Here is a 24,320-nt window from a genome sequence, read left to right on the forward strand (position 1 = left end):
TGCTGGTGCTCTTGAAGGAGGTCGGACCGTATATATATTATTATTAAACAACTATCAGGAATTTTGAGATGAGCTGTAGGAGGAGATCACGAGTCGGGAATTTAACTAAATTAGCTGCGTGACCGATTGAACAGCGCTATTACTGTACTTAAACAGACCAACAACACAAATAAATTATTGTAAACTAATTGTTATTATAAATTGACCAATACTTTTGGACGTCCCAGCCGCACAAAATCTTGGACTTGGAGTTTGATTAATTGGAGGGACTACTCCATTAAGTTACATACAAGCATAGATAGGGCGCAGCGGGCTTGGACTACTCCATCAAGTTACATACAAGGATAGATAGGCAGCGGGCTACGCACTCTGAACATAGAAGCATTTTGAGGCCTTCTTTTCTTTAAAGCACACTTTTGGTAGCAATCGCAAAACTTTTAACTGTAATTTTGGAGATTCAAGTATTTCATCGAATCTTTAAGTGCAGGTTCACCGGCACTTTTCCCACGAATATATCTGTTCCTTTTGGCATTTTTCACCGTGTGGAAGAGTTCACCCGGTGAAACAAGATTTACCTAGTTCAGGTGAAACGAACTTGGCGACGGTGAATTCAAATCAGATGCTCCCTACTACTTCGACAGCGGCCTTCCCCCTCAGTGGTGAATCGTGATTGCTCCCTCCCTTGCGATGCAGTGGACACCTTCGGTAGCCGCTCGATAAATATGCACGATTGCCCTTTGCCTTGCTAGGTTTGAGTGCCCATTGGGATCCGAGATTAGGTATGATTCGTGCTTCTCCGCTCTTTGCATCGCTCGCATATCAGTTGTAGGTGTAGGGTTTCTTCATTTCCTTCTGAGGCGCAATTTCTCTACCTCAGTCCCATAGGCCTCTGATCGTCTAGATGAAACATGAATTTTAATGCCATGCAAGCTATGTTCCATGTGCAGAGAGCATATTGCACAGAAAATTGGCACATTGTCTTGTTGGTTTGCCTTGAAAATTGATCGCAAATTATGAAGATTTCTTGCTTCATTTATGGATGGATCTTGTGAGAATTAGTGAGAAATCCCCAATTGTTGCATGCAGAGAGAGATTTGTCTTCCTCACAATCGCATGTCAGTTGCACAATTTTGCTGTGTCTCGAGTAACTAATGGAGTGCACCAATCTCATTTCATATTTGAGTGCAACATGAAATTGCCGTTCCCTGTACTTGCGTTGACATACAATTGGTTTTCAATCAATGACAATTTCTGGCGTGCATGTAATCATGCATTAAATAAATTACGAAATCATCCTTGGATTGCTGGTTTGGGGTATTGTAGGAAATTTCTCGTGTCCCTTTTGTATCAATTCTGCTTTCTAATGCTGATGTCTATTCCCTTCATGTCATTACTTCATTCCTAGGATCAATTGCACAGCTCTGCAATTGTTATAGAGTGGACATCACGGTCTCTGATGTGCTAGTCTACGTTAACTTCAGTGACCTGGGCGAAGCTGCCCTGTTTGGTATGAATTTTTTTCGAATAATGTGAAACGTCTCCAGTGCTTGCGAGCAATAAAACTATAGCAATTTGTGTGTGTTTTGCAGAATTCGCATTCCACTGGTAATTAGCTTATCTTATGGTCATGCATGCCAAAATTTGACGCGAACTAGGCACGATCGCATCATCTACAACTATCAAGTCTCTCTCCTCTGTTGACCAGGTATGCACCTTGCAATGCACTACTTCATATATCTTTACCACCAATTTTTGGAAATTAAGAGGCGGTGCTGGTCATGCAGCAAACACGCCTGCTTTGGGATTGCAATGATGTTATAATGGGCTTTTCTGAAGCAATTTTGAAATTTGTTCGCAATGCATTTTGAAAAACCACGGAATTGGATTATGTCTTTATTTGCTAAATCGATTGCATAATTTGTATGCAAATTTCTGCATATTCAGGGTTGGGTTGGCTTAAATTGGGAGTGCAATGATGTTATGGGCATTCTGGGTACAATATCGATATGTGTTTGTACTGGCTTCTTCCAAACATGCAATACAGTTACTGAAATGTCATGTTTGCTTAATGGATCGCACAGTTTGTGTGCAAATTTCTACATGTCTTCTTTGCCGTTGTTGACACCATTCATGGAATAAAGAAAATGTTGGTCATGATGTTCTTGTCTATGAAAAATCATCTCTTTTTATATTCGTGAACCATTGCGGAAGCATTTCTGTAATTGCAATGCTGAGAATTATGGCGTGGGATAGAATATACATTGCCCTATCATGAATCAAAGTTCAAAAGGCCTCAAAGTGAGGAGCAACAGGATAGTATTAGCGCCCATGACTTTGCAATTAAGGATGCTACAGTTGCTGAATATGCAGGATTGTGCGTTGTAGAAATGTTTTGTTACTGCTTGTGAGGTATCTTCCATTGTTCATTGCACTGTGTAGAGTTGAAGCAATTTTCAAACAGTTCTCATTGAAGCCCATGTATCTATTGTGTCTGTTAGAATATGCATATATCAACTGAAATTGTTCATCTTCGGATTTCCATGTTGTTCTTTCAATGTGGTGTAATTAGTGCGGTGGCTATCATCATATTAATATAGACCAGCCAAGGTGGCTACCTTCATTCAATTTCAGCTTACGTTCTGATTACACATGTTATGCAATGCATTCTAGATGGCATTTTGTGACAATATTCATGCATGTCATTTCCTAAAACCTATTTTGCCATCATTGTAAACACACATATTGCTATGTTTCCTTGCATGCCCTTTGTGTTGTTTGGTTTGCCCCCTTTTAGAGCAAATATTGCTATCAGTCCCCTATCACACCTTGTGTAGATGTAGATCTCAACACAGACTCTCAAGACAATGAGATTGTGTTCGATAGCCAAATACAGTACGCTACGTTCTCCATGCATGTCCCTGTTGAGCCAAAAATGTGTTAGCTTCACTTAAACAATCCCAATAGTACATGCTCAATTAAGGAAGAAACCTTGTTTATTTAAAAAGAAATGTGTTCCTAGAGAGTGCCTCTATCCCATAAGCACAAACCCACTTGGAAGGACCCAAACTTTCTATAAATAGGTATGCTGTCCTCCATTCAGCCTTAATCTCGTTTTTGCAGATTTCACGTATTTCAGCTTGCTGCCCACACCTCGGATGTGGAGGATATCGCGGTCCAAGCTGGCCATTGTTGTCTACAATAGTTTCTAGCCTACCACACACTGTTCAGAGCTAATTTCAACATACTGACTGCTATTGTTGGTTTTTTCTACATTTTGTCTCTCTCTCTTATGCAGTGTGTATTTGATGTTTTCTCTCTCTTGCAATTAGCATTTTTAGTATTTCTCTCTTCTCACTTGTGTTTTTAGTCTTTCTCTCTCTTGCATTGCTGTCTACATCAGATTTAGCCTTCCTTGGTTGGGTTTGTTTGTGTTCAATATCCAGAGACTACCTTGCTGCGATTTAGGATCCGTTCAAAGTAGGACACACTCTCTAGCTCATTATCCCTGCCATGACCCTTGAGATACAAGAGTTCGAGGTACAATATTCATTCACTACATAGTGCGTTTGCTGCATGAGCATTGTATATTCAATATCCATATCACTTCATTCATTCTCTATGTTCATTATCTCTGAGTTACCCTAACCCTAACTGTGTTCTTCTATTAGTCTGTGCTTTGTCACATGGTGTTATTTGTGTTTCTGTGTTAGGATATTTCTTCACATGGTATCAAAGCTGTGTTCTTTGAGAGAAACCTAGGCCTTGATTTGAAAGCTCTACACAAGAAGTAAGAACAACAAAAGGGCAGATGACTTTGAATACTACTTACGCATTGCTTCTCACATCGGAGCTAAATCCATCAAGGAACGAGTCAGGGTGGGTCTCACAACTTGCTTCACAAGCTTCCGACATGGCCGAATAGACATTGGATTATCATGGAGTTCCACAATCTCATGAAATCATTGTAGCTGAGTATGATCTCATTTTGATGCATAGAGCCCAACAATAGATAGAAGGTAAGTCTAAATTTTAGCCTTTAGATTCGGTGCACCAATTTACTGACCATGTAGGAAGGGTGGAATCTCCACTTAGGAATGGCCATCCGCAAGTGAAAAGTGGCACAAAGTACACTTCATTGACTTACATACTTATTCTCTCCGGTGACAGGTATGTCTACCATTTTAGATTCTGTTAATGATGATTCCCCTTCTCCTATTGGTATGGATGATTTTCATGATGAAAGACATATGCAAAATAACTTCTGGTTTAAGAGTAATGAGGAAGATATATATTTCTTTATGAACTCAAGATTAGGTAAGCAGTTGAAATAAGAAACTATGAGTACTCCTTCATCTTCTTTTCCTTCAAACAAATTTATTTTCAAAGGTCAAAATGAAGTAGGTGCATCTTCATCAGCATTATTTAAATTTAATGCATTTAATAGACAAAAGGAGTCCATATTATTTTTCACATCTACACCTATCACAAATCCATTTAATCTCTCTCCCATCCCACCCTCTTATTCCGCTGCCACATCCTTTCACCCTCCATTAAGTGCACCGCATGTTGCCTCTCATGTAGGATCATATGTGTTTTCATTCATCACACCGGGGGGTTTTTCAAACTCACGCACAATCGTTAGGACCTCATCTCTTTCTCATCTGGGTGGTGTTCCACCTTTTCCTCACACTTTTGGGATCATTGTAGTTTGGGTATTCCCCTGGACAAAATATACTATGTCCCTCACCGTGGATTGAACTTGTTATATTTATTAAGTAACTTTGTCGGTTGGGGTGAGTAGTTTTCTTTAGAATGACCATAGTCGAGGTCCTTGACTCTTAGATTGGTTTAGTGATTGCTCATGGTGAGGCACAACCTAATGGCCTATACCACATGATCCATTTTCTTATTGAGCCGATAGCTAAGGGCTTCATGTTCCATAGCTTTTAGGCATTATCCATATATCAGGAGCCTATGAATAATTAGCGTCTTTGGTATTTTTGCATAGGCCATCTTGGCTATGAATCTCTTTATGAGTTATCTTGCCATGAGATGGTTGAGAGCCTTCCTTGCTTGAAGCTAGCTCAAGATGTCTGTAGAGAATGTCAGCTTGGGAAGCAACACCGTACTCCATTTCCTCAACAGTCTACACATAGAGCTAAGGCACCTCTTAGATTGATTCACATTAATCTTTGTGGGTCCACATCCATTGCTACCTTGAACGGAGCACTGTACTTCTTTTTGATAGTGGATGATCATTTGCAATATATGTGGGTGTACTTCCTCAAGCATAAGTTTGATGCTTTCACATATTTCTCTACTTGGGGGTTGTTGGTTTATAACCTAACAGGTCATCATGTTGGTTGCATGAGGAGTGATAGCGGTAGTGGTGAGTTTATCTCCCATGAGTTTTTCAAGTTTCTACAGCAGCATGGCATCTCTTGCTAGCTCATCTCTATCAACTCCCCCTCTCAAAACGGAGTTGTAGAGCGTTGGAACCGGACAGTCATGGAAATGGCACGCTCTATCCTGTGCGCAGCAGAGATCCTTGAGTGCCTTTGGGTTGAGACTGCTAATACTGTGGTGCACATCCTCAACCAGTGTCCAACTACGGCTTTTCCTTAGAAGATCCTGTACGTGGCATTCTTTGGCTCTTGGCCTGTCATATTCCACTTTAGAGTCTTCAAGTGTCATGCATACACACATACACCTGATGATAAAATAGGAAAGCTCACTCTCCAAGCTGATCTCCTTACTGTTGTAGGGAAACTTCTTTGGTTAATTCATGCTAGGCCAGACTTAGCCTACTCAGTTTAGCATTCTTAATAAGTATTTCACAGCACCTAGGATGTCACATTGGATTGCATGTCTTCGTGTGCTGCGTTATTTGTGGTGTACTTATTCTTATGGACTCATGGTTCTGGTTTATATTTGCAGGGGTACATTGATTTTGATTGTGCAAGAGATCCTGATACACGATGTTTCCATGGTGGGTACCTCTTTACCTTGGACGTGGCTCCCATTTCTTGGTCTAGCTGTAAGCAAGAGGCGATGGTGGGTTCCATGATCGAGGTTGAGTATAGGGCTCTCTTCGATGGCACCACCGAGGCCATCTACTTGAGGAGCTTTTTGGCGATGTCTTACTTCCCTTGTGACTCTCCCACCCTTGTCTACTGCGACAACTAGAGTGTCATTGCCCTTGTGGGAAATCCGATTATCACACCATGGACGCGGCATGTGGAAGTCCACTTCCACTTTTCCAAAGAGCACCTTGCGCTAGGCACTATCCGCCTAGAGTTTGTGCCTTCATCAAACAATTTTACAGACATTTTGACCCAAGCGGTGAATTCGCTGGTTCTTCTACATAGGATCAGCTTGGGTACACCCTCTCCTACTTCTTTAGATTGCCGGAGAGAGGGTACTTTCGATCCCTCTTGCTTTTCCTTTCGATTTGAGAGAAAATGGCTACTTCTCCTGATAGTGACAGTGAAGATACTTACAATTTTTAGATATTCATTCATTAATTTATTCTTTTATATTGTACTTATGGACATTTATAACTTCATTCGCACTATCAGGATGACATGATTGTAAAAGGATACTTCGGTAAGTGAACAATTTCCCTGCGAGGGCACTATCCAAGTGGCATCATTGCATTGCATTTTGCATAAGTATGATATCTTGCATCTTCCTTTGCATTACCCTATGTATTGGCATTCTGTTTATGTAAACATGCATCTATGCACATTTATCCATTTTTGGTATTTTGGAGTGGTTAACTCTGGATCCACCATCTTCATGGCATTGCATATGATAGTTTCCAAGGCATTTTTCCCTAGCTTGCTTGCTTGTTTTGCTTACTTCATATCTTTGCTATATTTGTGTCATTCATACTTTAGCCATTTTTCTTCTTCATCGACACCCAATATTGGTAGGGATAGGTCTTGGGTCTGACCATCTCTTATCACTCTCTCGTTTGGGGCACGGATACTCAATAAGATGAAAATTGATTTGAAACCCTCACTTAATGCTAAATCTATTAAAATTACAAAGCCCTCCAAAAGAAAAAAAGTCCATAGCTGATTTTATCTGCCTTTGCAGGACTTGATAGGCCACTGGACAGCCGATGTGCACTCTTTGTCCGCTGCCTTGACCTCTCTGGGGCGATCACTTGGTCTTCCTTAGTAAGAAGATAACCATCATCTCTGTAGTCTTAGTAGGCCATTGGATAGCCGACGCACACTCTTTGTTCGATGCTCTAGCTGCTTTGGGATGGGATGCCTTGGGGTAAAATATTTTATAAAAAAAGACTTGGCACTACTTCTCGTGACATTATTGTTGGGCTTGAGAGACAGTGTTGAGATAAAATATCATTAGCTTAACTTAAACAATCCAAAAACATGCCTAATTAAAGAAGAAACCTTGTTTATTTTAAAAGAAATGTGTTTCTGGAGAGTGTCTCTATCCCATAAGCACAAACCCACTTGGGAGGACCCAAACTTTCTATAAATAGATATGCTGCCCTTTATTCAACCTTGATCTCGTTTTTGCATATTCATGTATTTTAGCTTGCTGCCTACTCCCCAAACACAAAGGACATTGTGATCCAAGCTGGCCATTGCTGTCTACAATTGTCTAGCACCTGTTTTCAGCCTACCCCATATGCTATTTAGAGCTGATTTCAACATGCTGATTGCTAATGCCGGTTTTTCTTGTGTTTTTAGTCTCTCTCTCTTTCTCTCTCTCCTGCAATCTGCATTTGCTGTTTTCTCTCTTGCAGCCAGCGTTTTAGTCTTTTTCTCTCCTACACTGCCGTTTGCATCAGATTCAGCCTTTCTTAGCTACCTTTGATGGTGTTTGAGATCTAGAGGTTGCTTTGCTGTGATTTGGAATCCGTTCAGACTAATGCATACTCTCTACCTCATTATCCTTGCCCTAATCCTTGAGATATAGGAGTTCGAGGTATAATATTCATTCACTACATAGCATGTTTGTTGCATGAGCATTGTATATTCAATAGTCATATCACTTCATTCATTCTTTGTCTTCATTGTCTCTGAGTTATCCTAACCCTAACTGTGTTCTATCATTTTGTGCTTTGTGGTACGGTGTTATTTGTATTTCTATGCTACGATATTTCTTCACAGTCCCTACATACCTTGGTGGTTTCATGCAATGGTGCTTGCCAATATGGGATCACGGCATTGGGACTCCAGAAATACAACCATTGACAATACCACCAACTATCCCTACACCTGTGCCTCTATTGGAGGCTAATCCCCCTTTGAGTAGGAACGGTCCGCAGACAAGCTCGGCCAATGATCCCTTTCCATCTCTAACTTCCCCAACTACTTACGATGCTACATACGAGGATCCCCCTACCTAACTAGAAACCCTAGCACAAGGTTGTGGATGTAGAGAAAGGAAAAAAGGTAATAAGAAAAATAGTAATCAGGTGAAGAAGGCAACTCGTGGACGCTATCATTGGGACATGAGAAGCACTATAACTTTGCTGCATTGTAAGAAAAGGTATGATGAGAAGCATATGGTTGGTGATTTGTGCTAGAAGATAAAGACAACAGAGGATCAATGGATGGATATCATAGGGATTTGCACTGAGAATGGCATGTTTGTTGACTAGAAATTGTCCCTATGTTCTAGGGAGATAGCATATTGGGAGTACAACATTCCTTTTAGAAAAGATAACTATTGAACGATGATAGTGCTTGAGAGAATCAAGGAGGACAAGTTCATCCATAACAACTTTAATAAGGACATTTATAACCTTACGGGGGAGTTGTTTGGGCAAGAGTGGATTATTAACCTAGTGGCCACTATTTTAGACACAAGCAATGGTATGTAACTGAGTGGAATGCTCTTTTTGTACATCAATTTCACTACATATAAGTTTTTTTTTAAATGCAGGCCTTCCTACAAGATCTACAACATCCACCATAAATCAATAGCTTGTAGAGGCTTCAAAGAGAAGCCAAGGTCTTGAGAAAACACCAACCAACTCACGGGTTTGAATGAAGCAACAAAGGACATGACTAGAGCAATGGAGCTTGCAAAAACATCAAAGAAAGAGCGTCATGACACTGTCATGGAGGCTCATGACCCGTCAACATAGGGAGATGGTGGACTTAGAGCACCAAAATTTAGAGATTTCATCCAAGTTTGTTGATAGCATGTAGTGCATGCCACAATTGTTGCTCATATTGTCACAATGAATGACAATTGGACCATCTCCTTGCACATGATTCCATATTGGACAGTAGTTATGTTATTTATGTTTGGCATATGGAATGACCCGTGTTATTTGATTGCAATTTATAACATTTATTCAATGAGATTCATGTCTTATTAGGACAAACATTTGTCATGTGGAATGTTTATGGTTTATGGAAATAGTAATACAAACAATGGCAAAACAAAGTGAGCCATGCAAAATTGTTGTCACTTTTAGAACAACCAGTGAAACAATGTCAAAACTAAGCAGGTCACAAAAAATTTCTGTCACTTTTAGAACAAGAAATGAAACAATGTCAAGACTAAGTGAGTTGTAATTTTTTTTAAAAACTTTTAAAACAAGTTGTGAATCACAAAAATATGTAAGAATAACAAATTACAAACTGATGTAGCTAGTCAAAGACCGAGCATGCATATGTACTTCACAATGTCATCCTAAATGCTTGTGCCAATCAAAGCATCCCATGATAGATCCAATGTTGTCAAGGAGAGAACTGAGAGGTGAGAGAAAGATGAGCAGAGGAGAGAGAAAGAAGTGACGAGGAGAGAGAAATATTAGAAATGGAGAGAGAAAGACAGGAAAGAAGAGAGAGAAGCCATAGAAGCTGTGAACAAGGAGGTGAGACAAGAGATAGTAAATGTATTAATGTTTAAGAGATGTGAAAATTTACATGTCTCTCTCTTTTATACTTGGGTCAGTGTGACAATGTATTATTAATAATTCCACACTAAACGTATCTTCTTTCCAACTTCTTAGAATCCATCCTGTCCCAAAGGTTTTTACCCACAAAAACAAACTTACAAGAGTTGGAAAGGATGGATGAAATAGAGTACTACTCTATTTTCAGCTATATAAAGTATGAAAATGAATAAAAGACTGAAGACATATGGACTGGAATGAAAACATAAAAGTAAGCCTCAACTATATACACGATCCTGAGTTCTTCAAAACAGTTTTAAGCCTTTAAGTCTTCAAGAAATAGACTCAAAGTGAAGAAGACAACTTGTTGTAAAAACAGATCCTATTGAACTAAATCTACCATAACTTTTGGTAGAAGTATCCAAATGAAGTGTATCACATGTCAAAATGTAGCTCTTGAAGAATACTTTGATTCTCTATAGGTATCATATTTATGAAAAATTGGCACAATAAAAACTGTTCTAAAACAGACTGCTGTCAAGACCTTGTTTGTACCATAATTGGCTCCACAGTAATTATGCTTCAGCCACCAATGTATCTCATAGATAAGAAAACTCATCTTATATAGATTTGGGTTTCCAAGAAGCTTCTTCAAGTGGTAAACCTCTCCATCTAATCAAATATTCAATGATAGAATGAGAGTGAAACTTTTTATCATGTTGACTTATGATAGCCTCAAGGATATACTGAATAAGACCTTCTTCATCTATAGGTGGCAACTCATCAACTATATCCACAGGAGCACCATAGAAAGGCTTGAGCTGACTAACATGGAATACATTATGAATCTTAGTGAAAGAGGGTAGTTCCAATCTATATGCCAAGTCTCCAATGCGCTTCAAGGTCCTATAAGGTCCATAAAACTTGTGAGCAACTTTGTTACTGGATCCATCCTTTAAGATAGAGTAACGATACTTGGGCACTTTCAACAAAACTAACTCTCCTTCTTGGAACTCTAAGGGTCATCTCTTCTCATCTGAATACATATTCACCTGATCTTGGGCCTTCCTAAGATTCGTCTCACATTGGTGAAGAAGGGTTTTTATTCTTTCCAATTCTTCTTTTCCATGAGGATTGATTCTCTCATTGCAAATGACTATGGGTAAGGGCACCTTATAATCATACATAGCCTTAAAGGGTGAAACTTTGATATTGGCACAAGTGGAGTTATTATAGGCAAACTCAACCCGCAACCAAGAATCCCACATATATTGCACATCATGATAGAAATGGCGAAGATAAGTCTCCAACCACTTGTTTACCCTTTCTGTTTGGCCATCAGTCTATGGATGATAGGCTATAGAAGGAGCCCATTCAGTGCTCATGGAGTTGAATACCATTTGCAAAAAGTTACTCATGAACTTTGAGTCTTTGTCATGTACAATCACCTATGGTAATCCATGTAATCAAAATATCTGCTCCATAAACTTATTAGCCACTTGTGAAGCAGTGAATTGTGTCTTGGTGAGTCTATCCACCACCACATAGATACTATTCCATCCCCTTTTGGTAGTAAGAAAACCAATAATGAAGTCCATGGTAATGTGCATTCACTTGTCCTCAGGAATAGGTAGTGGCTGCAACAAACCACCTGGCTTATGGGTGCTCTCTTTATTTTGCTGACAAAGCATACACTTCATAACAAAATCCTTAACATCTTTCCACAGTCCTTTCCAATAAAATCTTTTTGTGATCTTATTATAGGTTTTAAAAACTTCAAAATATCTACCTAAAGAAGAAAAATGTAACCTTTCTATAATTTTTTGTAAAAAAGAAGTAGAGGGAACAATAATCTTGCCATTTAACTAGATTAGGCCATTTTTAAGTTGATAATGTGAGTTTTTGTCCGTTAGAACTTGCTGTAATTTCTCAAAAACATGGCTGATCTTATCATCCAAAATATAGGCTTCTTGTAATTCTTCAATCGAGTCACTATGTAGCTCAGTCATAGTTAAAACTTTATATGCCCACATGCGAGAAAGAAAGTTAGATACTATATTGTCTTTGCCCCTCGTATGAGTGATGGAAAAAGCGTAATTTTACAGAGTAGCTATCCACGCACACTATTTAGGAGTAAGATTGGATCAAGTGAGAAAATACTTTGGAACCTTATGATCACTTTAAACGCTAAATCAACTCCCATACAAATAATGGTGCCACTTTTTTATCTCATGTAATATAGCCAACATCTCTTGGTCATAGACATTCAGAGCTATTTTCTTATATGTAAGCTTGGGAGTTTGAAAGGCAATAACTACATGCTTTTGTAACAAAAAAACCCTTATGCCACGGCCATTGGCATCATATTATATGGTAAACTCTTTCAAAAAATCCAGGCATACTAAAATAGAAGCAGAAGTAAGGAGTTCCTTTAATTGGTTGACGCTACTATCTGCAAGCGCATCTCAAAAGAAGGCTTTCTTATTCAACCTGTTAGTCAAAGGAGCTACAATAGTTGTATAATGCTTAATGAATTAGCGATAAAATGAGGATAGACCAAGAAACCCTCTAAGTGAAGAAGTAGTAGTAGGTGTTGGCCAATCTTTAATACACTGCACCTTCTTAGGGTCAGCTTGTATTCTCTTTTCATTGACAATATGGGCCAAGTACTTCACCTCGCTCTGCATGAAGGAGCACTTCTTCTCCTTAACAAAGAGTTTTTGATTTCTCAATACATCAAAAACCTTCCTCATATGTGATAAGTGGTCCTATAGAGTCTTGCTATAAATCAATATGTCATCAAAGAAGACTAGGACAAAATAAAAGAGGAAAGGCTACAAAATCTTGTTCATTAGACTCTGGAAAGTAATTGGTTAGTAAGCCCAAATGACATCACTAGAAAATGGTATTGCCCTAGATTAGTCCTAAAGGTAGGGTTAACTATATCACCCTCTTCCATATGGATCTAATGATGCCCTGACCTCAAGTCATTCTTGGTAAAGAATCTAGCCTCCTTGAGCTTATCAAGAAAATCATCAACTATGGGTACTGGATACCTACTCTTCACAGTGATCTTGTTTAGATCCATGTAGTCAATACACATCTAAAAAGGATTCATTTTTCTTCTCCACTAATAAGACTGGAGATGCATAAAGTAAAGAACTAGGTTCAATGAACCCCATCTCTAGAAGCTCCTTGATTTTCCTGGCTACATATTCAGGGTGGCTTATTGATTGGCTTTGAGTTTGGCTCCAAATTGATAGGGTGATCCATTGCTTTCTTAGGAAGTAATGAAGTAGGTATTTCAAATAAATCTCTATACTCCCATTCTTGTGTTTTTGCTATTGGCTTTAGGATATTGATTGCTTCTCTTATCCTAGATATCTCTAAAAGTATATTTATTATTGATCCACTCTTATTTGTGAAATTATTTTTTAGATCTAGTTTAAACATAATAATGTTTTTCAGATATTTTGATTCCATCACAAACTACCATATATTTTTTCCTTACATTGAAATGTATACAATTTTCTAGAGGGGTTAGCATATACTTCTTTATTGTTGTATTTATTTCTTACTAACTTTTTGCTTTGTAGAGGACATTGGAGTCTTATATATATCGACGTACTCACAAGAGAAATTATCCTCATGAACTCTCTAAGTGGTATTCATGGCCAAGAAAAAATGTGTATTGAATGGAATATTGCTTGCTTTTTTATTAATTATTCATTTTAGTTAGAAGTTTCCATTTACAACGTTGACAGCCTCATGTCTTCCTTCTTGGACACCATGTATGATGATATTGATGATCCTAGAAAAGTGTACAACTTTCTCCAACAAGAAGTCCATTGCAAGATGATGCACATACTTATGGATGGAGAGTGATTTCAAATGTCTATAAGACAATAGATTCAAAGATACTCAAGATAGATGGGTTGAATGTAAGTTTGTTTCATATTGTTTACTTTTTTAGGGACCCTTATTAGTTTACCTACTTATTACTTTTATTCTTGCAGTGTCGTGATTGCCCTAACTCATATATATGGTGGATAAGGAAGTGGTGAATTGAGTTGATTTTGGATAGGGAAATCACACAAATCAATCTTGACTCCCCTCCATAGAAATCTTCAACTAAGGGTAAGGTCAATGGCAAGGGCCAATGCAAGTCGTCTACAAAGACTAGTATGGTAAACTCAAAAAAGAAAGGAATGCCAATACTTTCTCTTATGAAGTTTGATACATCTCCTATTAAGCCTGAAGAGAAGAGACTACCCGTCTTAAAAAATGGAGGATTTGTTGAATTTTGGACCGATCTTCAACCTCTTTATTCAGGTGCAAAACAAAAATCTGTGAGTGCCTCTTGTGTTGTTTGAGTTGTTGAATGGTGATAAGTTGAAAATCAGATATACCAGAGATTCCTTATAAATGGATAGCCTATCCATCAAAGATAAACTCCATATACAACTGTGAGAAATCCATAGTAATATTTCCTAAGGTCATCAGCCAATCACATCTAAGTACAACATCTATGGGTCCCATTTTCAAAGTAATGAGGTTTACTTTTGCTTCATAATTTTCAGCTAGCTTTGTAAAGAAATCTGTGGGCATATTTGAGTGTCAATTTCTTCTTCACCATTTTCTATTTGAACTCTTATGGGCTATTGTAAATTAGTGGAAAGACATTTCAATCTATATACAATTGACATATTCACAAAACTGTGTGTCCTGCCATTGTCTATCAGGATAAATACATCATTCCCATGAATATTACCCTTCATACGAAGTGTATTAGGGCTCTTAGAACCTATCCAAGCATCCATGAAAAAAGAACAATTAGTGGTAGTATGTGGCTTATCATGAATTCCTCCCGGATCAAAAGGAATACTACCACCCGGATCAAAAGGAAAGATGTCGGCAAGATCATAAAAGCGTTCTTGCCTAGCTTCCTCCTCAACATTCTCATTTTCAGTGGTAGTCACAAATGCATTGGCCTCATCATTGTCATCCTCAAAGTATTCAAAGACTAATATACTATAGACCTTGGCTTTTACATTCTTGTATACATACTTTGTTGTACAATCAACTATATACTTCTCCCTACATTTTAAATAGAAGCCTTTTTCTTTCCTTTCTTTGTAGAGATCTATAGGAATAGACTTTGGATTAACATTGGCTGAAGTAGATCTAAACTTGTTGTCTCCTTGTTTAAAATCCATTCTTGGACTATTTACTGTCCTGAAATTGCCTTGAGGTTTAGAAGCGTTGAACAATGGATAAGTTGGCATTCTTAAGCTCCCACTTGGTGCATGATTGCTACCATAAACATCACTAACTTGTCCCTGTTTTAAAACAGTCCTTGGCTGTCCATAACTAGGTTGAAATAAAGACTCTTTTCTATATTTCCTTCCATAACATTTCATAAGCTCAATAGCTTTGAAAAGATTGGTGGGGTTTTGCGGCATAACATCAGCTAATAAAGAAGGTTCTAAACTATACATATACTCGTGGATTTTAGCTTTATCATGAATGCTCTCTATATACATGGTAAGGTTGAGAAATTGGTTTGTATAATCCTGTACACTTAGGCATCTTTGCTCTAATCCATACAATCTTCGTGCCAAATTCTCTTTTTCAAAAGGAGAGACAAAGACTTCAGCCATGATTGTCTTGAATGCATTCTAACTCTCTACTAGTATGTTCTCTTTCTTAATGTATCTCCACCAAGTATGTGCAAACCCTTCGAAATGTAATGATGCAAAACAAATATTCATATCATAAGTTCTAGGGAATATATCAAAATAGGATTCTAATTTTGAAATCCATTCCTCTAGATTCGATGGTGAAGATGATTGTCCATTGTACTTTGCCAAAATGATTTTATCCTTCAACTCCTTTTCATGAAAAGGTTGTCGTCCTAGAATAGACTACTCATGATTAGTAGGCATTGAACCTCCAAAATGAGATGGTACTCTTCCAGAACATGGTTGAAAACTAGTGTAAAACCTTCTCGATAGTAGAGGATCTCTAGAAAGTTGAGGATTCAGTCCATAAGCTTGGGGATTAGTACCATTCATATTACCTAAATAGTCATCATGCCTTTGTGAATTCTCTCCTACTTCATATTGACTATTGAAAATGCACCCTTGTCCAATGATTCCTTGAATTTGGCCATTTTGATTAGGTGGATGAAGTGGGACTGACGGATCACTATTTGATTGAGCTTTCTCCCTAGCTTCCTTGGTTTCCATTTGCATTTGTATTCATTGAAAGAATCGAGTCATTATTTGAGCATTGGATTCTACTAATTTGTCAATTGAAGCCTTTGTTTGGGTAGTGGAATCCACCAACTTCTCAATTAATGAATGACTTCGTTTGATTAGTAGACAATACCATCTCTTCAACTCTAGATGGTAGCTCCATATACCTTTGAGCATGCCTACTCTCATGTTCACACATGGTATTATTAAGTGCACTAATTTCTCCTTGCACTTGAGGCTCTTTAAGTCTCTCTTGAGGTGTATTTTTCGGCATTGAATCTCTGATTTTCTAAGTATATTTATCCTGGGCCTTACTCTTTCCCTTCTGAACTTCCATAGTAGTGCACGCCTGTAGTATCCCTTATAAAAAAATTGGCTATAACTTGAGCTAGAAAACTCGTATTCCCAAAATTTTTGATTCAAAATAGATCCAACGATGTTCTCTTCAAGATGAGCTATAGCATATCATAACAAGTTTAAGATAGAAAATTCTGAAACTAAATCTTTGAGGCTAAACTGTCTAGGCTTACACAATGTTTGAACCTGTAAGTATCATGTTTCCACTTGTGAGAGAAAAATGGTAGTAGCTAAGAGCTTCCATACCTTATGGAGAGCTAGATAGAACCTATGGGTAACCTTTAGGATTGCACTTGTACTTCAATGATGAAGATGGTACCTGTAATGACCTGTATATACCCTATAGTGTCCTGTAAAATCCTTGTTTTACCCTGTTTTGATCTTCAAGGTACTTGAGTCTTTGAGAGTCCTTCAATCTTTGATTCTCCACTTGTTGTATCTGTGTGAGGGATAAAACTGCAAGACAGGCTCCCTAGACGGGCTCTGAATCACTGGGAGGTGGGAAAAGTTCCCCTCGGGTTGGTTGGTTGTACACCTTTGGTATCTTTAATAGTGGGGGAGGGTCACCTCTCTATTGTCTATCTCGCCCAGCATCCACCTTTTTCCTCGGTGGGAATATCAATATGATAGTGATATGCTACTCTAATCAATTAGCATGATATGCATTACTGAAATTTTCATTCAGCTCTTTCCAGAAAATGCAAGAGGATTGAGTCTAGCGAAATGAATAGGGAGAGGGTCTTACCACGCAGTGACTCACTACTGACTTACCCTTTACAATGGATTATGATAGAGTTTGCCATGAATCAAACAAACATCAGCAAATCAATGGATTAGAGTAAGCAATCTAATCAATCAATTGGAGTTTAATCAATGGGATTGAATGTAATGCTGAAACTTTAAGCAAGAGCTTCTATTTCACTATTTGAATAAAGTAATCAATGCATTTCATGAATGGGATGATTTAACCAATGATGGACTAAAGTTTGATGAAAATTTAGCAATTCTTTAATCTCTCAAGCAATTGGATGAATGAGAGAGATTAGGAATTGAAGAGAAATACCTCTTGTTAGCTTGATGAAGACTTGAATGATCCCCAAATGCTTGATGAAGCCTTCAATTGCTCAATGTTGCTGAAATAACATTCAATCCTTGTGCATTTAATGCTTAAAGAAATCTTGAAACTTTAGAAGCTTAATATTGAAGCATTGGACACGTTTCCCCTAAATGTTGACTCCATAGAAGCTCTTGAAGTTGAATCCTTGGCTATTCTTGCTCAATCCTTGCAATTTCTTCAAGAATCTTTACTAAAATGAATCCCATGGTTGAAATGATGAAGAATCTTCAAGAAATTGAAGAGAAATTGAAGCTTGAGCTGAAGATTTTATGGTTGTCCGTGGACTGCATAGTTAGGGTCTCAAGAGAGCTTGAAGATGAAGAATGGAGTGTAAATCTTGATGATTATTAAGGGATTTCACTTGTTGAACATTGGAATAGCCAAGATTTGATGTAAATCAGTCAGGGAAGAGAGAGATTGAGTAGGAATCAGCCTAAAAATTGCAATGCAATTTTCAGGTCTATTTTGCCTACCTGGACAACCACTAATCCCTTCACAATGGTTGTAGGCTTGAAGCTTGTGAGTTAAAGCAACCGATTCTCAACTTGAATGAAGTTTGTAGTCTCAAATTTGTGTGGTAAGAAGAGATCTTGGCTAAAAAATCCATTGAACATGTAGGAAAGTTCCAAGAAAGGGAAAGAGAACCCTCTCTTTGAAAAGGAACCACAGTTTGTTCCTCTTCCAAGTTCAATTAACTTCTATTTGACCAAGTTACCTCAATTTAGCTCGTAATGGATGCATAGACTTGCCATTTTAGCCATGGTTTGGCCAAATCTCTCCAAGATCTTTGTCAAATCTCCAAGATTAGTGTTTGCTTCAAGTAGAAGTATCTACCATGTGGCTCATACCTACTATCCAAGATTTAATGGTGGAAAATTAGAGAAAATATGATTGAAATGAGAAAATGAAATAAACCAAAATCTTAAGCTGCTCTTATACCACTTGTTGAGGAGAGAACTAAGACACGAGAGAAAGAAGTGATATGGAGAGAGAAAGATAAGAAACAAGAGAGAGAAGCCATAGAAGCTTTGAACAAGGAGGTGAGTCAAGAGACAGTAAATGTATCAATGTTTAAAAGATGTGAAAATTTACATGTCTCTCCCTTTTATACTTGTGTCAATGTGACAAGGTATTATTAATAATTCCACACTAAACATATCATCTTCCCAACTTCTTACAAATGCAAGATTAGCAAATTGATATTCCACAAGAGGAGCATTTATATCAATAGGATTGTCATTGAGTGCCATTGGCTCATTTGAAACATCTATCGAAATAGATTGTGCAAAATTGCACATGCACTTATCAAAGGTGGAAGGAAATCAACATTAGGAGATGAGAGTCTCCCCTCCAACATCTTCCATGTGCCCTTCAAGCAAGGCTCTCTCGGCTATAATACAAGTGGATGACCGCATGAAGTTATATCGAACAATGCGGGGATTATCTAGCATTGCATGAGGAAACGATGTCATCAACCAAAGCAACAACATAAAGACTTAGTCATCAACTATGTATTTTGGAATGACAAGTATTGGGTAGTCTATTAGTTTCCTTGATAAGCATTGGTGGCCTTGACAAAGTTGGTAGAAACTAGAGTTCTGGAGCACACACTTGTCATTTGTTGTGTTTAGCCATCCAACATTGATATCTAAGAATTTCATGTGTGAATCACATGTGCCTTGGATGATCATACTATAGTTGGAGTATTGATCGAACCAAGGAGTACCATTTTCATTTGGGGGGAGTATCATGTTGATGTGTGTGCAATCAATTGCACCATAGTTGTTTGGCAAGCCACAAAACAATTTGAAGCCATCTTTTACTTCAGTAATCTCATTTTTTATTGAAGGACATCATATTATCTTATGGTTGTATTGCATAATGGCTTCCACAAACTTGTGCAAAAATTCAGTCACTATTGAACGGCCACATCCAAAAGTGTTTGCACATGTGCATGGGTGTTCCCTAAGGCAAGAAGCATAATGACAATAGCAACTTTCTTTTTCACACTAAAAATTTGGCATGGCATGTTATGAAGGAGTGCAAGAATGTTACCTTGCTAAAAAGTCCGTGTGAAGAAGGTTGCAAAGGGATGTGAAAATGTGATATGGTAGCTTGAACAACTCCCTCCCATGCATGTCTTTTTCTCGAGCATAGAACATAAAGTGATTTCACCAATGAATTGAAGATCTTGGTTTTATGTACCAGTGTGGGGTGTGTCCACCATAGTTAAATTAAAACCTTGGCTGCCATCAAATAGAAGCAACCATGCCCCAAAAAACATTCAGAATTGGATGAATGTATTCCTCCATGAGACTATCTTCCTTGTTGATCCATTCTTGTGCTGACATTTGTGATACTCTTTCTTGCAAGCCTTCCCATGATGTGTCAATTTTGAGATAATGGACTGGATTATTAGGAGTCTTCTCAATAGTGTCATGTTGCATTCTCTCCAGCATGCCATAAGTGCTCCAATTTGTGGATGTAGCGGCTGACGCAACAAACAACAGTCTACTTCTCTGCAAATGACATGTGCATGATTAATATGCTATGAATAGAACAAACTGTTGTGAGTTGACATCGAAAAAACCTATAGGTTTGAAGAAACAAAAACAATGTTCGTATATCACGATCGTTGTGCAAACAATGTAGGGAGAGTGTGAACTTCTATGAAGTTTGGTACCCACAAGCTACACAATTGCATGCGATGCAAGCTTTGTATGCAGAATATACTATGTTGTGCTTGCGACGTTATGCATCAAAAGTATTGTATTGGAGGCACACTTTGGAATCTTAACAATGAGTGCTTTGCAATATCCAAAGCAAGTCTATGGTCCTAGACAATGAATTCCTATTGAGCACAGGGATGTAGACGTGTTTTAGGAAAACAATACATGCTCTATGTAAACTCCGGTGGCCATGAAATATGCATAGCAAACATGTTGTCTTGGGTATAAGAGAATTCAACACAAAACTATTTCTTCATTCAATTGTGTTTCTTGTGAATCTCAGTAAGGTGTAGAGCTTGTTTGGTTTATTTTCTTTGAATATGCCAGTGTGTATGCTGGTTTTACGAGGCATTTAACCTCTACAAGACATGATAAGGTCGATTGCTCTCTCTACAAAAGGTGTGGGATGCACAAACCTGCTTTGCGATGCTTCCAAATTGGTGTATATAACCAGCCTTACTTCCGTGGATGGGTGGTAAATCTCTAACTACAACTTACTTATAGCAACAAACAATTAATGCAAATCTGAAAATACAAATTTACCTACTGATCTGGGACAATGCACACCCGATTGGCCCCAAAATTGGCATCCCTTTTAGTATTTCTTAAGCTTTATTGAAGAAAAAGTTGATTTACAATGGGATTCTCCCAATCCCCTTCGCAATCCAAACTCCCCTTGTTGTCAAAGTGACTAGCAAGTCTTCAATCTGATTTGCCCCTTGATTCGGGCACTTAATTGGCCTTTGCCCACTTCATAGACGATGGAAATGCCCCAAATTTAATGGCTGGCTAGTCCTCCACTTGAATTTAGCTGAAATTCACCTTTAGCCCTCAAAAATCCAAGTCTTGGGGCTTCCAATTTTTGGCACGCTTCTCGAGGCAACTGCTAAACCCTGATTTCTACTGTAAATTAGGGTTTGCATCAGAGAAATTTGCAATTTCTCAACCTCTAAGAGTCCAAATGCTGAGATCTTCAGATCAAGGCTGTGAAATGGCTAGAAGATGAGAGAGAAGGCTATAGAGAGAGAAAAGCCAGAGTTTTATCGCCAAGAATGATTGAAAATCAATCAAATGCAGCTGTTGTCCTGCCACAACAACTTGTAGATGCAAAGAACTAAAGAAAATCAGTCATTTATTGTTGCTGCCCTTTCTTAACAACCTGTAGATGCCATCACCTGTTGTTGATTGGTCTTCTCTTGCCCCTAGCTACCTCAGAACCCTCTAGTGGCTGCAAATCAAACCAACAACATCTCTTCCCTCCCTCTTGTAGGCTACTGAATCCACTAAAAATGCCTCTCTTCAGCCTCTAAAGACATTTTTCAGACTTGCATGGGCATTTTTGACAAGTGGAAGCCTTCCCAAATGGTTTTTCCAGCATTATCCATAATTAAATATTAATTTTCACTCTTTAAATAATGAAAATTAATCTAATAATTATTTCGATGCCTTGAAAAATAATTTGGCTAGCCAATAATTAAATTGGCTAGGAAACTTCCATTCCCAAGTGTGTTTGCATCATTTTTGACCATCAGATTGGCGTTAGATACCATTAAACGCCAGATTGCATGTGTGCACACTTATTTGATATGATCTACAATAAGGCCACATCCCTTTCACTCTTTCGAAGGTTCTTAGAAGAGTGTTCTATGTTGTGCAAGGTAGCAATAGCAGTGCTTCATCTCGCATCAAGGATGCATTACACTGATGTATATGACCATTTTGGTTATAGTCGGTCTATTGTCTTCAAATTTGTCATTCGCGTTGATGCACGATTGGGTCGCGATGTGATTGAAACCTGATCTAGTGGCCTCAAATAGAATCCAAGTTGAGTGAGGTAAAATAAGGCTTCGAGTCACTACATGGATTTCCAAGCTATTGTGGTGCAATTGATATAATCCATTTAAAATTAGATTTTCCTCCACTAGAGAGTGGCATTGAGTGGTGCAATTGATATGGCTACTATAGCATAATTATACAAGGTATTATGGATACCAATATGCATTTTGTTTACGTGAACATTGAGTGGCCTCAATCTGTGCATGATGTAAGGGTGTTGTGGAGCTCTACTTTCTTCATGTTGTGCCATAGACAAGCTAGATTGATTGATTGATGCTCCCTTTGAATTCATTGAACTACACATAAGAGAGTTTGTTATCATTGATGGAGGCTACCCTCTCCTTCCTTGGCTCATTACGCCTTTCAAGAAGGACAAGCTCACTACAGACAAAAGACACATCTATAACTGTATGCAATTTCTACACATATAGTCATCGAGTGCGCTTTTGGGAGGCTAGAAAGGTCTTGGCTCCATATTGGTAAGAGCATCAAATAACCTAATCTTAGATCATTTCCAAAGATTGTAAATGTTTTTGTTATTTAGCAAATATACAAATTGATCATCAGGAGGAGGAGATAGAGTCCCTAGGGTAGTTAGATTTGAGTGATCCACTTGGGAATAATCCTATGCATCATTACTTTGACTAGGATGGTGATACATTTATGGAGATACAATGTAGGGAGGGAGAACAAATCTGTAACTCAGTACATGAATCTAATGAGAGATGGTAGTGGTTGTGAATGAATAACCTGCCGGTCTCTTCTCATTTTGGACAGGTGATTAGGAGGCACTGGTAACATTATCGATGCCCCTTAAAAAACTTTGAGCCTAAGGCTAGGAACCTAAATGACAAATATTAAAACCCAAATCACAAATGCATGAACCCTAGGAGGCATGGATTTGAACCCTCGACCTATGGTACAACAGTTTGAAAACCTTTCATCACATTAAAACATAACCCGATGATGCTTCCCAATTTTTAGAATTATTTATCTTGAAAACTATGTTTAATGATTTTAAATATAAACATGTGCAACATATCTATTTAACTATCCCCTTAAAAATCGGCTCACGACTACAAGAGTGAAAAAATGACAAAACGAAGCACAAATTTAGGGATAATGGTGATATTCAGTTTGCTTTCAAATGTATGAGTATAACATGATGCAACCACCAAACACATGCTTATTATAATATCATACTTTCTATTTCCACATAATAATGGCTTTAAATATCCAATTTGATGTTAGGAGGCATATTCCACGGTGGATTCCGTGAGACCACGGTGAATTCCATGAGGTTTTGCGGTGGATTCCGTAAAATTATATTTATTTGATGGGGCTCGTACACAATGGCTCGTACAGAAGGTGGATTCTTTGTGCAAAAAGTTGACGGGAACGCCTATCCTTTTCGAGTGTCACATTAATTTAATGTGCAAGTGGGTGATTTCGCAAAATACATATTTAAATTAATGGATGCTTATGAGTTTTGAGTGCACACTCGTATTAAATTAAGATTAGGACATAGTTCCAACCTATTTATTTATTTTGTAGCTGAAGACTGCTAGGCATTCACTTCTGTCGGTTTAATTTTATTATTTTCTAACAATTGTGAATGTTTCAGTTAATGTGTAAAGCAGGCAGCGGTGGCGCTGGGAAGCACTGGGCGATAGCATGTCTTCAAGTTATTTGGAAGAAATTATCATTTTTTATGGGTGTACGTCTCAAGCGTGACACCAATATTTATTTTGACGTGCTTATTTATTAAAGCGCTTGATATATATTTATTATTTTGTATGCGCATAGGTGCACGGTTTAAATATTCATTATTGGACATTGTATTTGGGCACTGCCCGACTCTTGGGCCACCCAACTGCTTTATTCTTTATTTGGACAAAAGCAAACACAAAAGCTAAAGCATGCTAATGGTAAAATTGGCCTATTTTTGAGCTTGGAGATGAATAAAATATTAAATACATGCTTTATGGAGCGCTCACACAAGGCATGGGGGGACTCAATTGGTCTTTTAGCTTCATGTCGTGCAAGTCTATTCTCTTGGATTTTGAGCTTAAAGTAGAGTTATTTGTTCTTGGGGACCTTCCGACACTTGCTATGTACGCATGCGGCATCTGATT

At 38.1% G+C, this 24,320-nt stretch overlaps 1 long non-coding RNA gene across 1 annotated transcript; it reads left to right on the top strand.

The window, feature by feature from the left end:
* Positions 1 to 533: 533 nt before the first annotated feature.
* On the top strand, positions 534 to 23,943 carry LOC148012524 (uncharacterized). The gene is made up of 6 exons (XR_015689155.1): positions 534 to 779; positions 1,590 to 1,705; positions 13,486 to 13,830; positions 13,906 to 14,238; positions 23,437 to 23,624; positions 23,810 to 23,943. It is a non-coding gene; the product is annotated as an uncharacterized LOC148012524 (long non-coding RNA).
* The last annotated feature ends 377 nt before the right edge of the window (positions 23,944 to 24,320 follow it).

The sequence above is a fragment of the Lygodium microphyllum genome, chromosome 27 (genome assembly GCF_053477565.2).
Source record: "Lygodium microphyllum isolate KBCC chromosome 27, Lygodium_microphyllum_v1.1.10, whole genome shotgun sequence".
Lineage (NCBI taxonomy): Eukaryota > Viridiplantae > Streptophyta > Polypodiopsida > Schizaeales > Lygodiaceae > Lygodium > Lygodium microphyllum.